The sequence below is a fragment of the Podarcis gaigeae genome (assembly GCF_964106915.1).
Source record: "Podarcis gaigeae genome assembly, chromosome: 7".
In the NCBI taxonomy this organism is placed as follows: domain Eukaryota; kingdom Metazoa; phylum Chordata; class Lepidosauria; order Squamata; family Lacertidae; genus Podarcis; species Podarcis gaigeae.
Window position 1 is genome coordinate 60506894 of NC_139683.1, and position 19217 is coordinate 60526110.

General features: G+C 41.1%; 2 long non-coding RNA genes across 2 annotated transcripts; one reads left to right on the forward strand and one right to left on the reverse strand.

Moving 5' to 3' along the window:
• Positions 1-288: 288 nt before the first annotated feature.
• LOC310848468 lies at positions 289-16784 on the reverse strand. Its single transcript, XR_014566429.1, has 4 exons — positions 16611-16784; positions 4423-4512; positions 1073-1186; positions 289-752 (listed from the first exon to the last, which is right to left on the reverse strand). It is a non-coding gene; the product is annotated as an uncharacterized lncRNA (long non-coding RNA).
• LOC310848462 lies at positions 16406-18987 on the forward strand. The gene is made up of 3 exons (XR_014566422.1): positions 16406-16466; positions 17137-17251; positions 17597-18987. It is a non-coding gene; the product is annotated as an uncharacterized lncRNA (long non-coding RNA).
• Positions 18988-19217: the final 230 nt, after the last annotated feature.

The window sequence follows — 19217 nt, forward strand, 5'->3', positions numbered from 1 at the left end:
ATAATTCCTTCACAAATGTCACCTTTTGATATTATAGCCATGCATGAATTTTTACAATATACTGTATAAAAAAAAAAGCTTAACATAGTAACAAAGAATGATCCCCACAAATAATCCAACAAAGAAACTGGTTTGACCACTTCAGCAGTTCCTTCTACAAAATAATGCAGTTTTACAGATAGCAAACCACAAGCTTGGATGGGAACCAAAAATGGCATCCAAACCAATGCACAAATCCTGCAAATCCTTGGATAAATCTTTTCTTATTTTATACTGGATTCTCAGGCCTGTTTTTCTTCATGTAAATTTTGGAATGGTCCGTGCAGCATATAAACACACTTGGCAGAGACCAAGTTACTGAGATGCAACAGAGAACTATAACCCATTCCTTGTTTATTGTTTGCATCACCGCTCCTAGTTAATGATAATACAACCATGCTGTTCAATATTTTTCTCCTATTAATCTGGTTGCCTCTAGCTTGCCATTAGGATTACTTATTAATAAGCATCTCAGATACCACAGAGAAGAACTTGAAAAACTTGCTAGAAGTGATGCAACTTTGGAAAGTATTGCAAGGCATGCCAGTTCAAACCCTCTGGGACTCAAAATTACTCCCACAGAGCTTGGTGGATATAGGAAACCTACCGTAACTCCTTACATCTCTTTCCTCAGACGAAAGCAAAGCAAGAAAGCAATCTCCTCTGACTGTCTACCCAGCCCCTGAAAAGGTTAATACTCTTCATCTGCAGAACTGCATTCAAAAACATAAAATAATACCCATTACAGCATCACTTGTGTGCTAATTGGCAAGACACACACAGCGATTTGATTGAACGTGTAGAATAATACTGATGTATATCATTCCCAAATTACCATTAGAGATTTGCAGACTTCTGCACCCATAAAACATTCACAAAAGTGTCACTGATTCAAATCAGTGTGGTTTCTGAAAAAGCCTGATAACAGTTAACATAAAGTACACTATTCTACAGCACCTCTTTTCATAGCTGATAGGGTTTTAACAGGATGCAGTTAAACAGAGTGACAACAAGAGTGCCAGATTTTGCTGACCTTGTTTAGGTGGCTAGCTCCAACCTACGTGAACCCTGATGCCAATCAGCTTCAATAAGTCCTCAAAACTTATTTTTCTTTCCAGTCTGAATTCCTGGTGTTTTCATAAAGCTCCTGTGAAATATGTGAAATGATCACTTCCGATTATAGTTTAGTAAAACAATCAGAATTTTGTCATGTAACAGAGAACTGGGAGAAAGTTCTCTGGGGGCAGAACGAGTGTGGAAATTAAAGATGGTACAACTTAAGGGGAAACGGTTGAATTTGAATCCAAATACAAATACTGAGCCTTGTGGATACAATTCAGATGTTGGGTTTTGAATACCAAATTAACCTCACAAAACCTGAAGCTGAACATTTATGTTAAATTCATATTAAAATGTTAAGCTTCACTTGGTTTCTGGGCCTGTTTGTAAAATATTGCCTTGTTCTGTTTATATTCACAATTTGCAAAACTACATTAAAAAAAACAAGTTTGTTAAATCAGTTTCTACTAGAAAGAAAGAGAAATTATAATGTTGCTAGGCAGTCGTGCCAAGACAAACTTTGTTCCCAATCTCAAAGAAGACAATGAAGCATTTCATTTAAATACACATGCAGTACCTTGAATCTGACACATATTGAAAACATTAAACACACATTGCACCACAATTTGACTTTTTTTAAAATAGAGTCCAACTTGCAAAATATACATTTTTCCGTGTCCAATTTTGTCATTGTAGCATATTCATAAATTATTTCATGGTTGGTGTATCTGCCGATCTCCTATACTGAAATTAGTTTTGATAATGAACTCTCACTAACATGACCATGTATGACATCATCTCATTCAGCCTTCACAAAGTTGGTGCCCTCCAGATGTTTTCAACTACATCTTCCATCAGTCCTCAACAACAAAGGCTGTTTTAGATCCCCCTCCCCATAAGTATATTTAAGAACAACAAATCGCTCAAAACCAACAAATGGTCCAACTTTAGATCCAAACCAGGGGTTCATATTGCCTTCCATAGCATGTACTGTCCTCCTGGTAGACTGGTAGACTAGCTGCGGCCCCTCCTAGACAGAGATAGCCTGGTCGTAGCAGGCATGTAGCAGTAAAAACACTTTTGCTGGCTGGGAGGTGAATACCTACATTCACCTCCCAGTGCTTTCTGCTACAAATGGAGAAGAGCAGCCTGTTGCAGAAACCAGGAGGCTTGGGCAGCTAGTTCCACCCGTAAAGAACAAGAGTAAGAAATATGCCACACCTGTAGTTGCTTTCCAAGGGTAGGAAAGAGGGTCTTTCTCTTTTAGCCACCTGCAGGACCTCACTAGGTGGGATTGCCACAAAGATCACCCCTTTGAGGTGTGATGAGGGCAAAGGCACTTCCCTGGGTGACTGTTGAGAGCCTTGAGAGGTGAGGAGGGAACAGGGACATAAATTAACCTAGCTTTTAAGTGAGGAATGTGATGAGAACATGAATGCAGCTCACCAGTGTATAGCCAGTGTATTCATAGCAAGTATTTAGCAATTTTGCTATTTTATATTATTCTGATGGATTGATTGGTTGTATTGGTTGTACTTTTATTGTATATGTTTCCTTTGCATTAATATTCTGGGAGCCTTTGTTCTAAAGAGTGGTGTATAAATAAAGCGTAACATAAAACGAAGTGATCCGTGATCTGATAACATCCCGTTTGGAGTTCTGTAATGCACTTTATATGGGGCAACCTTTGTAGGTGGCTGGAGATGAGGCCTTCTGATTTGTGGAGTCGTGATTTTAGACCTTTTTCATTTCCCCAGGCATTTAAAGAATTTTTGGACCGATTGAGAGTATAGTTCTGGTTTTATGACAGCCTCAATTTTTGCTTATTTCAATATTTTATGGAATGAGACCTTATTGTATTTAAACTTGAATGCTACTCTGAGCTACTCTGTAGCTGAATTATTAAATTTCTGCAATCAGCCAGTATAATGAAAAGACAGTGTGCCCCAATGTATGGAGATTCCTCCTAAAATGTAAGGATTTGTTTGTCTAAAGTAGCCAGTCTGTTTCTGGGCTCAGCTGAAAGTGCTGCTGTTATTATGATTGATTAACTGATGTTAATGTGAAAATTAATAAGATATACTCCAGAACCAGCACTAAAGTGAATTTCACAACTATGCAGGGCTCCAGAGAGCCCGGCTTAAGAATCCCCCATTTCTGTTCTGTCTCATATACAATGCAGCTATTCTTTCCTGCTCCCTGCAGAGAGTCTTTGATCTACCCTATGACATTTCATGCGCAGCCCACAAAGTTCCCTTCAGTTAAGGAATATTGCTCCCTCTTGTCCCCCGCCCCACTGCTGCACACCCTATTATGGCAACAGAGGACACACTGAACATGCTCAGTGACCCCTGATACCATCCCCGTGAGCCTAATTAATTACCATTTATGTGGGCCAGCTAGAGCACCTAGAAAATTAAATGGCCTTTGAAATTAAAACATGCACTGCTGATGAGCAATTAACACAGTGTGGAAAATAAAAGTAGTACAAGAGCACACCTAAACTAAAAGTGCAGGACATTGAATCTGCTTAATCAGATTCAATAAAAGTACAAGAGAAAACAAGGAGTGGATCCTCTTTCTGAGGAATTCTAAGACTAGTACTGTCAACAATCTTAAAGCAGCCCAAATGGTCTGTGACATCTTACAGCTGACAACATGCAAACCAGTCTTGGTGCCCTTCACAGCCTCCCTGTCTTGTTTATTCAGTGTGGGCTGCAACACTAGGTAATCCCATTAAGTTTCAGCTGCTACACTATTCACAGTGATTTACTATCACACAGCAGTGGGGTTGTTTTAAAACAAGTTAAACCCAAATTTAAACTTGGGACTTGGCACTGGACCCAGTTTGTGTCACACAGCCCAAAAGGGTGGGGTGGGGGAGCCAAGTTGCTTATAAAAGATGGATTCATTTCATTTGTCCTCTGAGCCAAACAGTCTCAATTCCTTAGGCCTTGTGGTAATAGAACAGCATGGAATATGTTTTGCTCCAGCTAACCAGCCCTGAAACAAAAATCAGAAGCAATTTTGCATGTATCTTGCCAACATCTGAAAGCCAAAAACAGGGTAGATTTATAGACTTATCCTACCATCTGCTGTGCAAGGAAAAAGCAGAGGTCGTTTTCACAAGGAAGGATAGAACCCATTTTAGTCTGAGATGTGTCACTCCTGCTTTCAGTCTTTCATTAGCAAAATTAAGAAGAGAGTCGCTTTTAAAATCAGATGTACATTGTAATCAAATCCTCCCCAACCCAACCCACATCTGAATGACAAAAGCAGGAAGTGAAAAAAACAGTTTCCTGTGATAATCCTTTGTACACCTACCTGGGAGGGAGCCTGAGCCCAAGTGAACTCAGTGAAGCTTACTTCTGAGTAGGAAGGAACAGAGTAACATCTCTTTAAGGGATATTGCAACTATAAAAATAAATGAACAAACATCAGATCACATTGCAGATTAGTAGCCAAAGGGGAATAAACTTTATATCTTACTGGTCTGAAGGGAAATGAGAAGAGGAAAGAAGTAGAAGATTTCTGAGAAGGGAGAAAATTATAATCATGTGGTGTGTAACAGAGTGGTGGAAGATCTAAATAATTAAAATCCAAAATTAGCCATAGAGCCACTATGCAATTCCAGTGCTGTTTCCCATGGTGTATCCTGGGCAGTGGGGAAATGTCCCTCTGGATTATAAATTTTCAGCCACTCTTTACTGGTGGTTTTCTGGTGGCTTCAGACCTTTAACCAGGTCTGGGTTCAGACATCATGCTAAGCTACGCTTAACAGAAACCAATGTTTATAAAAATATATATAACATTGGTTAGTGAGTGCCTATTAACCATTGTCAGTAAACCATAGTTAGTGCACAGCTTCAGACAATTGTTTTTAACTGGGGTTAACAAATGCATAAATCATGATTTAGGAAACCAGAAAAGATTGTCTGAATCAGGTCTAAGTTATACTCAAAGCTCTAATGAATGAAGTAGCTAGAAGAATTTATTTAACACAGTATTCAAATTAGGAGCATCATCATAAGGTTAGGTGTATGGTTCTGCTTTTGAATGTCACACAGTACTTAAATATCCCCCTGCATTTAACTTGAAATGTTAGATAGCAACATTACTAGTCTGGCATTCATTCACTTCTTCATCCACAGTTTCCATTCTATATTCCATATACAGTGCATGAGTGTTTTTAATGTTTTGGAAATTACTGATTTGCTAACCACCATGTTAACACATTATGGAGGGAGGAGAAATATATTAAAAATACTCTTTTCACACACTCACACATCTTGTTTTGATTGCCTTTAGAAAAATACTTTGCTTCACATACAGACATTCATGTTATCTCACTCTCCAACATTTCTCTAATGAAAATAGGGATTTCCCCCCATTATTATTATTATTATTATTATTTCCCTGCCTATCTCACTGAGTTGCCCCAGCCACTCTGAGTGACTTCCAAAATATATAAAAACATAATAAAACATTAAACATTAAAAAAAAACTTCTGTATACAGGGCTCCCTTCAGGTATCTTCTAAAGATTATATACTGTGGTTACTTATTTCCTTGACTCGGGGGTCACATAACTCCATGCCCTTCAACATTTCTCTTATGAAGACAGGGACATCCTAAGGAAAAGCAGGACATTCTGGGATCAAAACAGAAACTGGGATGGCTTCTGTAAATCTGGGACTGTCCCTGGAAAATAGGGACACTTGGAAGGTCTGTTATCTTACTGTTTGTGGCAGAATCATTTTTATATTTGACCCTCAGTCTAACAGGATGACCAAGTGCACTGGAGGGAAGTCTCCTATACCAGAAGAGGGAATTTTGGCAGGTACAGCTTGCCATGGTGTAAGACTCTTAAAAGGTACAGCAGCCCTGCCTTCCCACTGCCCAGCTTCACCTACTCTGTTCCACAGCAATCTCAAAGCTCCCCTTTTGTGTTTGTGGGCTACATCACTCCTAATGCTTTGGCAAGGCATTTGCTGCCTAACAAAGAATGAAAAGTAGGGAGCTTCACTCATACATTAAACACTGTGCCCACCAAGCTGCAGTCATGGTTTGGTAGGTGCTTGCTGTTCAACTAAAGCAATTTGCTTTTTTTAAAAAACAAAAAACTAAAACCCTGCAGGTTAGATGCAAAGGCACATTTAGCATTTAACTTCACACATAGTTTGGCCCTCAATGTCAATACAGCGGACGCTCAGGTTGCGAACGTGATCCGTGTGGGAGGCACTTTTGCAACCCGCAGCGTTCGCAACCCACAGCGCCGCATCTGCGCACACGTGGTTTGCAATTCGGCGCTTCTGCGCATGCGCCAAAACCCAGAAGTAACCAGTTCCAGTACTTCCAGGTTCGGCGCGGTGTGCAACCCGAAAACACGCAACCTGAAGCGTCTGTAACCCGAGGTATGACTGTATAAAGGAAAAGCAGCAAGACCAGTAACTTAGCTTGCTAGCATTATTCTTGCAGACAAGAAGTTGGAGGGGCTTATCCACTTTTCACTTTGGATATCTGGCTAAACTGGTAATGTCTTTTTAAAAAGTAAGATTTCCTTTAAGCAGGGGTTGTTCAACAAGAGCAATGTAATTCTCTATCCCACCTTCATTATGCACTCAAGCTTTTAAAGCCAGGAAATGAATTGCTAATGCCCCTCATAAATCTCACACTGCCCAAATACTCCAGGTGACCCCCGGGACAAGCGATTCCTTTACTTCCTCACGCTTCTCATGTCTGTCTGCCGCAGCTTCTCATCCACCTTCAGGCTTGAGAAGTTTTCTGTGAAAAGGAATGGTAGCACATAGTTCCCCAGTTCTCTCAAGAAAGGATTAGAGAGCCTACAAAAGTTAAAGTTAGGCTGCAATGCTGTCCCCTGGCTTATCTGGAAGAAGTCTTCATAGGAAAGAGTGGGACTGATGTCTAAGGAAACAAGGATAGGTGGTAAGGGTATGCTTGCTTCCAGATTTGAAGGATGCTTAGTTCTTTCAGATCAAACAAGTGACCCTCAGGAAGAACTCAATAAACTGTAAAAGGTGCCCATCATTTAAGTATTTCTATTCTGTGCATATAGGATTGCAAACCCAACTAGTCTCCCCACTACAAAACTGGTGGCAATGGGCCTTGTGAACAAGACTGTAAGAAGCACATGTGTTTACTTCCTAGAATTCAGTAAGATCTAGATTTAGGAGGGATGTGCAAGGAGGGGTGTTCATCAGAAAATATATGAAAGAAGGGGAATCAAGTGGGAAAACCAGAGGAAGAAGAAAATAAATGGTCAGGGTCTTCAGGGTCAGGAGGAGAGAGGAGCAGGTGGTGGAGCAAATCAGGGAGGTTTAATGAACTGAGTGGCTTGTCCCTAACAATGGAGGGAGAACCTAATCTTACACTTGGATCTGTACACATATGGACTTACAATAACAAATAAGTGCCACAATGGAAATCAATCCATCAGCGCCATCTAACAGGGTGGACAGGAAAGAAAAGAACCAGACTGCAAGTTTGCCTTCCTTCTCGTAAAGAAAAGAAAAGAAAAGAAAAGAGAACTCAGATAAAAGTAAATCTGTTTGCATGTATCCATTTCAGTACTTTTTTACTTTTTTGCATCTGATGGCCTTTTCACTATAATTTCTTGCTTTAATCAGTCTCACTAATAGCACCATTAGGAAGTCTCAATGGACAATAAAAACCACCAGCTTTTTTCTGGAATGAATCCTGCTTGTTTACCATTTCTTTTCTTCTTTTTAAAGTAAATTTTTAAATTAGTTTTTCAACATACTCCCAATAATAGCCAAATTATAACAACAATTAATTCCCAAAATATACAATTATCAAAGTGCCAATCAACTTCCAATTAATACATTTTAGTTAAAGTGGCTCCCCACATGGTGGATTGGGTGCATTTCCAATCTTATATCACTGTGTTCCATAATCTTTAATTAATGTCAGTTACATTTCAGTTATAATAATAACCCCTTAGTCAACAGCTACATAATTATTTCCATTCATGATGTTACAATATATAAATGTATAAAGCTTCAAATGAGAAACTCAAACTATTATCTTTATTTTGTCCTGCGTGTGAAAACTGTTATATCCATGGAGATTCCTTCTGTCCATATATGGTGTTGTCTCTTTCCCTTCTCAGCTGTCATTTTCTCCCATCGTGGTTTGGGGTGGAAGCCACAGAACTGAATCTTGAAGTTTCTCAGAGGTCTTATCCATGTGTCGGTAAACTAAGGCCTGGGGGCCGGATCCAGCCCACAGACGGTCCAGGAATCGCTGCGTGGATTGGCGTGGGGATTCTGTTTGTTTGGGCTGTGCCATATTTTTTTCCTGCACCATTTCAATTCCCACACACACACACACAATGTGGTAGTGCCTCCTCCCTCCCTCCTCCTGGCTTTCCCCTGCCCTGCCTAGAGGAGGAAGGGGGTGGGTTTTGTTGAGCCGCGGTTGGCTGAGCGCCATTTTAAGCTGCCCCTCTCCAGAGCCAGCCCTTTCGTGCCGCTCATCATCCTGCCGCCGCTGCCAGCCCCTGCTGCTCGCAACACACAGGGGCTCGTCCGGTGCTTTGGAGAAGGGAGGGGAGAGTCGGGGGGATTTTATTTCTCTTCAAAATATAGTCTGACCCCCCCCCCCAAGGTCTGAGGGACAGTGAACTGGCCCCCTGCGAACAAAGTTTGCTGACCCCTGGTCTTATCTCTCCATTCCTTGCTTTAATGTCTCAGAACAGGTGACAGTGTGCTAGAAACCATTCTGTCTCACTAGTAAAAACATGTCGCAGATCTTCACCATTTCCCCCTCAGCCTAGGAAATGATGGGCAGATGTAATACTCCTTTCCAACTCCCAGAATCTCTGCAACATTCTTATCACAGCCCCAAAATTCTTTTCCTTCCAGCAAGAGATTTATGGCCCATTTAACTTTATCTCAGATTACATTCAGTCAGTAGCACATACAAATCTCAGTCTCTCTTTTCTTGTCTGTTGTTTTTAAACGGAGGTGAGGGGAATTACTCTGCCTTTCCAACACAGCCATACTTGAGCTTCCCCTCCCCCTCCTTTCTTCATTTCAGATCACATGCAGTTTAGCTTAGCTCTGAGGAGTTTTATCCATAACCAGCACCTGGTGTGAAGTCTGGAGCCAGAGTCAGGAATGTAGCAGGGGATGAGCCAGGAAGATTTCCCACACTAGAGATTGATGAGTTCAAAAGGTGGTATGAACCTGCCAAAGGCCAGTTGGAGACTTATATAGCTAGCTGTTCTGCTACTAGATTATGTGTTAGATTAATGTTTGCAGGCAGGTTTTTGTCTTCTCCCAATCAGACCCAGGTAGACCCAGGTAGGCCATTTCTACTGAGTAGACCCCTGACAAGAGAGACATCTGGCAGCGAAACAGGCACTTCTCTGGTAACTCTTGGCTTCCTCTAGGGTCCATTGCTGTCTTTACTCTTGACATCTGCAAGAAGATGGGGGAGAATTGGGGATCAAGACAGTGTTCAGGATGGGGGAGGGCTTGGAGACCCCAGGCAAGGCACTCCAGAGATGGGTCGCTTCAGGCTACTACTGTGAGTTCCTTCTGGTCTTCTATAGGATTGGGGTTCTCTGTAGGTCCTTAAACTTTTTCATCAGAAGAGGTCTCTCCATGGTCTGGGTTAGACTGAATCCTGACAAATTTTATCCCTCTGCCTTCTATTTTAAATTGATTTGCCTCTGTGGTTTTACTTATTTGCTCTTGGCTTTGGCTTAACTGTTATGATCTTATTGTACTGTTTTTATTTGTTGCTTACATTGCCTTTTTATTCTAATGGTGTGCTTTTTTATGTTGTCAGCCCCCAGAGAACTTTTGTTATAGTGTGGCATATAAATCAGGCATATAAATCAGGTTTTTCTTAAGAAATACATTATTTGTTACCCTTTTCTTTAACTGTAGATTACTAACAAATGTGTGACATGCCCGGTATCAATCTACTCTATTAGGGACTCGGATTGGGCCTCTGCCTCTCTCTAAATTTACCTCACAGCTCAAGTCCAGATTGAATATTAGAAAGCAGCAGAAAAATTTCAGTCTTGCACTGTTCTGATGAATCAACTAAATTATGCTTTGAGCCTATGGTAAGCCATGCCTGGGCTGACAGTAATGGATAATGGATAGAAGTCTCACTGGTTATGATAAGTCAGCACAGGTTGACTGAAAAAACAATGCTGCCATGTGCTCTAAAGGTTGTATGAAATTAGTCAGGCAACATTAAATGTTGAAGCTGTAACTAAGTCTAGATGAATGTGAATAGGCCAGAAGAATCAAATGACCAACAAGTCAGTCAACATCCATGTAAAAAGTCTACTTATGCTGACTATGCGAAGAGTCGATGTAGTCCACTGGGCAAAAGGATACAAGTGAATCAGAACTCCACACCTGTTCCGATCAACTACCTGTGTTCCTATGGCAAAACTCTGAGTTTCAATATACCATCTGAAAAACAGCACACTAATCCCATTTAGAAGTTATCCTTGGGTATCTGTGATCAAGTGCAATGTAGAGTTCCATAAATCCTTGGCTATTAATATAGCAGCTGAAGCTACATAAAGAGAAGAGCCATTATTGTTTGGATACATAAATGAAAGAGCTGTTTCGGCCGAACTCAGGTGTTTGAACAAGTAGTTGCCAATTAAAGTAATTCAAACAAATCTCTTGTTCCTTTAGGAAAGAGCAGCAGAAGGGCACATGCAAAAGAATTCTGTGTAGGCACCATCACATCAAATAAGAAGAGAACAAAAGGGAGAACATTCTAGCTGTAGAGTAACCGAAGAAGCTAAATAGCAGAGCTATAAAAAAACACAAGCAAGGAGTCACTAGTATATTTGCAAATTTTTAGCAAACAGTAATATAAATGATAAAGTTGATTGATAAAGTTCACTAAGCAATTAAACAAGACCCTTTTCATATCAAAGTCATTTTAGCTAACCAAACTGAAGAAGGAATCATCTCCCATTTTTCCCATATCAGATACATTTCTTTGATGCTGTATTCAAACTTCTTCTCAAGCCAAATGGGTGTTTAGCATGGTCAGTATGAAAAGCGTTATCCCCAGTGGGAATGGGATGTCTGAATTAAGTCTTTCCACACTTGAAACAATGGCAATAATGTGATTGGTAGGACGCGGGTGGTGCTGTGGGTTAAACCACAGAGCCTAGGACTTGCCAATCAGAAGGTTGGTGGTTCGAATCCCTGCGACGGGGTGAGCTCCTGTTGCTCGATCCCTGCTCCTGCCCACCTAGCAGTTCGAAAGCACATCAAAGTGCAAGTAGATAAATAGGTACTGCTCCGGCAGGAAGGTAAACAGCGTTTCCGTGCGCTGCTCTGGTTCGCCAGAAGCAGCTTAGTCATACTGGCCGCATGACTTGGAAGCTGTACACCGGCTCCCTCAGCCAATAAAGTGAGATAAGCGCCGCAATCCCAGAGTCAGTCACGACTGGACCTAATGGTCAGGGGCCCCTTTACCTTTAAGACAGATGTGGTGCAAGAGCCTGTGTGATGTAGCAGTTAGAGTAGGATAGGGAAGTAGGTTCAAATATTCACTCAGCCACGAAATTCATTGGGTGACCTTGGGACAGTGATGTTCTCTCAGGAAAATCTATGCTGAGGTAGCCTGAGTGATGCTCTTCAGATCTTTTGGACTCTCATCAGCATCTGCAAGGATGGCCAATGTTCAGAAATTATGGGACTTCGAACCCATAACTTCTGATTAGCATTACATTGACCATCCCTGACCTACATCACTGGGCAGTTGTGAGGCAAAGAAGCTTGTATTCTGTCCTGGAAGGGCGAGATACAGATGTAATAGTACCTGAATACTATCAGCTTGAAATTCACAAGGCATATCCTGTCAGAATAGCCCATTTGATTTACTGTTCTGTGCTGTAGGGATGTAAAACATGTGACCTTCTATATTTTGTTTTGGACTCCAGTTCCCTCCAGCATCAGCCAAGATGACTAACGATCAGGAGCATGGGTAGGCAAACTAAAGCCCGGATACTGGATCTGGCCCAATCGCCTTCTAAATTCGGCCCGTGCATGGTCCGGGAATCAGCGTGATGTTACATGAGTAGAATGTGTCCTTTTATTTAAAATGCATCTCTGGGTTATTTGTGGGGCATAGGAATTTGTTCGTCCCCCCCAAAAAAAAATATTGTCCAGCCCCCCACAAGGTCTGAGGGACAGTGGACCAGCCCCCTGCTGAAAAAGTTTACTGACCAGGAGCAACAGGAGTTGTAGTCTAACATCTGAAAGGTTCCACATCCCTTGCCATACACAAAGCTCCTGCTTGTCTCTGATATTTCCCTTCCCTTTCTGTAAAACAAAACTGTTTTAAGTCTCCCCGCCCCAGCTACCATTTTCTGACAGGAAGTAGAGCCATATCATCTTTCTGCATTACATTTAACTGTGATTCAGCAGCCAATTGGGACTTGCCAACTTAATCCAGCCCTAAGAATATACTACAGGGCACTACAGGGCAAAAGAGGACACTGATTTGCAAAAAAATGTACACATGCTAATTTATATCTGGAGATGTGTGGTGATGGTTTTAACTATAATTTAAATAGAAATACTACATATCACTAGAGCAGGGAAGACTGTGACTAACTAGGTGGACAATGTGCCTGCTCTTCAGGTACTGTTGACTTTGGTACTTTTGCTCTTCCTTCTCAGGGTTTTTTTAGCTTTAAACCAAACTTGGATTGGATAGTCATTCAAACAGATGGTTCTCCTCTGCAAAATAAGACACTTTGCCACCCTAGTTTCTGGCCAAACATCCACAAACAAGAATTGTCACAACACCACATTGAATTCAAGAAACATTTTGGAACTGTGAAATAAAGGACAGTTTATGTTGGGCTTGTCCAGATTTGAGCATTATTTATCTATTAATCCACTTTTCACCCATTTGAATTAGACCAGAATAGCACACACACACGCGCACACACACACTTGAATTTGTATAGGTCTTTCCTGTTCATACCAGTAGGTGTTCCCTTTTGTGTTTGTCCCCACTTTCTAATCTGTGGGTTCTATTATGCTCATCAAGTACTGACAGGGCATGCAAACAGATAGCTGCATGCACACCTTGTTGTTGTTTTAAAAAATCCCCACCCAGGAAGTGTGCAAAATCATAGTTAGGCAATTATAATTTTTCAGCACACAGTTTTTAATATGGGTTGCTTGTGCAGTTTTCTAGTTTTGTGCAAATCAAAGGGATCAAAAGAAAATATGTAAAAGGCTTTGCTCTGGTCAGGAGCGTGCCAAAACAGTTAAAAGCATGGCCAGAAAAGAAATGAAAGCATTGAGGCAGTGGACATGGAAAGAGGAGTAGCAGAAAGTGATGATTGTTCCACCCATCCCAAAACACTAAAACAAATTGCCTGCTACCCAAAGTGGAGCAGATTGGAACCTGATTTCCCACAGTTTATCAGATTATCCTCATATCAGTAAACCTGAATTTACAGCAGGAAAGCACTGAGATTCATGGCTGAGGATAATGTCATGTGGACTGTGCAAATTAGATGGGAACGCAAACAGCTGCAAACACACAGTAAACTCGGGTGTGGACAAGTCCATTCTGTGAAAATGTTCTTACACACAAGGAATAAAAAATGAAGGCACCAGTTATATTCTATGGATATTACATGTTCAGCTCTTCAGAACACAAGCCCCCTCAAGCAAGCTCATTTCTCCTTAACGGGGTGCAAGCTTACAACTTTCAAGCAGATCTTTTAATTGCAGTACGGCTTTAGCTGAGTTATAGCAATGGAACATTTAAAAAAAAAAATCAGCAAGTAAGGCAGAATGACTTTGGAAGCACAAGTAAGAGATGCATGGATGACTCTGTGCATTAAACATTCCTCTTCTCCCCCCCCCCCCCGCAAAAGAATCTGGGTTACCAAAAAAAAAAAAAACCAGAAAAGGAAAGGGAGCTAATGTAGGAGGGGGGAGAGAGATGGGAAGCTTAACTTTTATTTATTTTTGTGTGATCATTTAGATTACGGTGGGGAGTGGGGGGGTGGGGGAAGTATTAATGTATAATCTTTTCCCTGTGCTATACAACACTGCCTGCTTTTAATTTGGTATTAAATTGAAACACTCATTTTGAGTGGCTTTGAACGGCAGCCAAAGCCTCTGCTTGCATTGTGTTGGCAGCTGGGTAGCCTTCTCAGCCTTTTATTCCCCCCTCCCTCCTCTCCTTCTTCATCTACCATGCCTTTTTCAGACCACTGAATGCACTTGTCACAATTCCAGGGTTTTAAGCTTTGCCTTGTCTTCAAGTTGACATACCAACTGACTGACAACACAGGTGAATTGGAGGGCTGCCCTGACTGCTGAAGTTTGCACACTCTTTATACAAATGCCACACTAATTCCTAACAAAATGCCAAAGCCATGAACATCTTGGCTCAGTTGTCAAGGCGGCACAAGAAGTAGAAAACCTGAAATGTAAATAGCAGAGGCACATTTGGGGTAGGGGGAACCCTGGCTTTAGTCGTTCGCTATCTTGACAGGTTTTTGGAAGCTTTCGTGCAAGTTCACATGAGGGGAAGGCACCCCAAAGAGGCATACGGTACAGGCCAAACTCTGTTGGAAGAAGCAAACATCCACTTCAATTAGCTGGTCATTCCCTTTTTATTGTATTATAAACTTTCTCTGTAGGCTACTCACAAAACAGTTGAGGTAGAGGCTTGGGGGGGGGGTGCCTTTATTTTAGACCATCAAAACACAAAGTTTTGTGAAGCTAAAGAATTCATCTCAGCTTCGACCCTTTCTCTTAATTATTAGCATTCACAAAACAGCGAGAGTGGGGGGGGGGGGAGTGGCCTCTTTTCAACTGGGCTGTGAAGGGAGCTCTGCTTATCACAACAGGTGCACAGGCCACTCACAAAACCAGAAGCAGCCCAACATTGAAATGCTAAGAAATTACTTGTTCTCTTTGTCAGCTGCTCACACAAGCAGTGTAAAGCCTACTTGGAAGGAGATATTGTGTCCTTGTAAAGGACAGAAGGTGGGAGGGGTGTGTGAAAGGTTACGATTGAAAAGGGGTGGTGAAGGCTAGAGGGAAGGGAGGAGAAGATGACAGGCAAAACTCAGCAGGCTGTTTTCAGAGGACATTTGAAATACAAAATAGGGAAGATGGTAGATTAAAATTGGGCTGGGCTGGTGCAGGAATATTTGAGCTTCCAAGCAATACCAGATTCTGGTTAGCCTGATGTAGGGTGCTGCATATTCCTATACCAACAGATAGTCTCCTAATTAAAGGTAACATCTTTCCTAATTTTGTATACAGTACCTTCTTGCAAAACTACAACAGCAGCTGTCTATTGCAAAAAGAAATTGGAAGATCTTCGCTTTTAAAAAATGCACACCAGCATGTACAAGATCAGAAGGGTAATGATTTTATAAAATATCAACCCATTGGCTGCCTTAAATAGCCAATTAAAAACTGATGAAGTTCCAAAATTCAGCTACAATATATACATAGGAAAAAACACACTAGTTGAGGTCTCTCTCAAATGACCACCTCTTCATACAGGATATGTGCACTTCAACCCACATACAGCATACCCTCCGACATTTCTCCGATGAAAATAGGCACATCCCATTCCATAATGACAATTTTACTATTTATACCCCACCAATCTGACTGGGTTGCACCAGCCACTCTGGGCAGCTTCCAACATATATTCAAAAATAATAAAACATTTTTTAAGAACTTCCCCATATAGGATTGTCTTCAGATGGGGGGTACCCCCATACCCTCCAACATTTCTCCAGTGAAAATAGGGCCGTCCTAAGGAAAAGCGGGACATTCTGGGATCAAATCAGAAACTGGGACGGCTTCTTTAAATCAGAGACGTTTCTGGGGGGAAACAGGACCCTTGGAGGGTCTGATACAGCTGGTTAACAAGGAATACCTGCTCTGCTAGGAAAGGAATACACCCATAGCCTACAACAAGGAAATGCAAGTGAATGCCGCAGACTTTTAATAGCTGAGGATATTATAATGGAGAGAGTTGAACTGCATGGCACAAGGGGGTCACAAGTATCCATTCCCGTTCTAGGGCAGTGTTACTCAATGGTGGGCCGGGCCAAACCGGTGGACCACTTTCAGGTAGGCCTCAGGGCCTCCTCCCTTGCCTTGCCCCTCAGCTGCACCACAACCTTTTGCTTAGACTAACAGCAGCACCAACAAACTCCTTGCAATCTGAGGAAAGGTGGGCAGGAGACGGGGAAGTTCAGGGGAGTGGGAACAGAAGAAAAGTTTCTCCCTTCTGAGGGGAAAGGGCCATAGCAGGTATCGAAGGAAATTAGAAAGAGAGGTGAAAGGTTAATATTAATTATCATCAATAAATATGGTTGTTGTTTTTAAAATTTGTGGAATAGAAAGGAATGGGGTTATAGGAGGAATAAGTGACATTATTATTATTATTATTACTTGTAGTAGTACAATATTTATATCCCACCTTTCCAAGATCTTCATGGCTTGAGTGGGTATTTGAACCCAGGAAGGAAGGAAGACACTGGCAGCTTTTCTTTTTTCTTTTTCTTTTCTTTTCTTTTCTTTTCTGGGTGGAGGAGATGAGGTACAAGCTGAGTGTGAAAGGAGAGTGGGAGAAGAAGTTGCAGGAAATGTGTGACAGTCCTCTGAGAGGAAAAAAATATACGTAAAAGGAAATACAGTAAAGTCTTCTTCAGTTAGAGACTCTACGCCAGCAAATTCAATACCTCCAGAGCAAATGGACTTAACTCGAGGAAAGCTGAAATATGGAATTCATTGCCACAAGGAAAAAAACAGCGGCAAAAAACCTTACCTAAGTCGTCCTTGGAAACGGCTATCAGTAGACAGCAGTGTCAGCCTGCTGGTTATGCCATCTCTGCTTCCGTTTTTGCGACTGGCTCTGTGTCTGCATCACCATTTTGCGGTGATAACAGAAGGTAACAGCTTGCTTCTCTTCCTCATAAGATTTGTATTACTTTCCAGTATCCCAGGCCTTGAAAAAGTTGTGCTTCATCCCTATTGCCTCACTTCCTGAGAGAGAAACCAGGCCCCTTCTCAACTCTGATCCCTCAGTCGCCTCACAAATTCCAAGCTTCAATCGATAAGGTAAGTTACGTTACAGATATTGTTATTGTCAATATTTAGAGCATTTGGGGATGTCCTAACATTGTGGCATAGACTACCATTTAACTACAGCTATGTTTGGCCAGTAGGATATTTCTGACAAGACACAAACGACGTATCAGTGGAACTACACACACTGTCCATAAATGATTATGTATGTGCCTCCTGCTGATGAGCCTAATATCTGACGTATTGTTTGCCTTGCACTTTTCTGTCCTCTAAGAATAAAACATCAGAAGTGCCTCCAAAGTGATGTTTTCAATCTGCAGCCTCCTCCTCCCTGGATTCTCTCTTGAGTGCTGCATAAATTTTGTTATGTCTTTCCAGAGCCTGACATTGCTTTACATCTGTTGAATCTTAATTTCCGAAGGATTATGTCCCTGTTTATTTTAAACCAGCTATGGAATTGTGTGCAAACCAGTCAGCCTCTCAGATAGCAGCAGTTGTTCCTGGAACAACTCTCTTAGAAGGCATACCATGAAAATACCCCACCACCACAACAAAACAAAACAAAACAAACAACAGCAGCAACAATAACAACAACAACAGCCCCATAGTGGGAGAAAATGCTTTTTTCTTGGCATTATGAAAACAGAACTAATATTTTATGGGCCAATATTAAATTGAGGCAAGAAGAAATTCAGGCAGAAATTCCTAGCATCAGGAGAAGGGACTCATAGGAAATCACTTCTCTTTTGCAATATGAAAATCACACTGAGGAGGCCAGCACTGACATGGAGAGTTTATTTGGCGACTTGGATTGATCCATAGGCCCAGAATATATTTCCTGGTGTGCCAATAGGATTATCAAACAATCCTTAATCATGGCTACTGTGAGGCCAGAACACTAGGTCATATCCAGCTGTGTTGTTCTGCTGTTGGAAGGCTCTTGTTGGATGCTGGAGGCCAGGGAGCAGGAATGTTTCTTAACTGTTTATTATTAAATACTTATTGCATCTTTGCTGAAAGGGCATATGCTCAGATAATCTTAATTAAGGACTACTGAGAGTCCTATTGATACTATATGTTATTGTCAATATTTTCTCTTCTAGTTAAATCATTGACAACTATTACATCCTGTGTTCCTAGAAGTTGCATTTGTATTTTAGAATGAGAATCCCAGAGTGATGCAAAATTAGATACGTACTAATTTTAGCAAAAATAGCTCTGCATAAAATGTGTGGTTCATTTCATTATTGTGCCCTGTGTGCTTTTTTCTTTTTAACTCCCATGATTCTGGAGCATGCCACCTAATATTTGTTTGCAATTGAAAGCATTTCGTTTAGAATAGCATCACTGTTAACAACTGCCACTACAAATATATCAGTTTTAAGGCATGTCTTCCCTTTGCCCATCAAATCCTGAAAATGTAGTCTGGTGGGGATACAGAGAAATTCTGTTAGAGATCATTAGACGACATCACAGAACCAGGGTTCCTTAGCAGCCAGTTTAAATCTCTAGTGTGGATAGTCTTTTGTGGAGGAAGACCACAATCCAATAAGCAAGCATAATTCTGTGCTGGATTGTGGCCAAAAAAATAATTACATGGAAATGGTTGATGATGTTGGTGTAAGCAATTTGCTAAGCTAATGACACACCCAGTTTAATAGATTAATAACTAGTGGTTGAAAATTAAAAAACAAAAGTCAGAAAAGAAATTGCAGCAGTTTAAGAGACTCATCCTGAATAAATACAATGTTTGAATATCTGACCACAGGTATAAAGACTGTTATACAAGAAGAGCCCTTTTAAAATTGGCTAACTTTTAGCAAACATTCAGTAATCTCGGTGAAATGAATGGAGAGCTTTGTCGCTGCTAAGGGTTGATGCAAAATACAGGTTTAGAATCACATATCCTGCATCTTTCTTTGGATGATAAATTTTCTAAAATAAGACCGGCTGTTGGGCAACAAAACTGAAGTTTTATTGTTGAACATCAAAGCAAAAT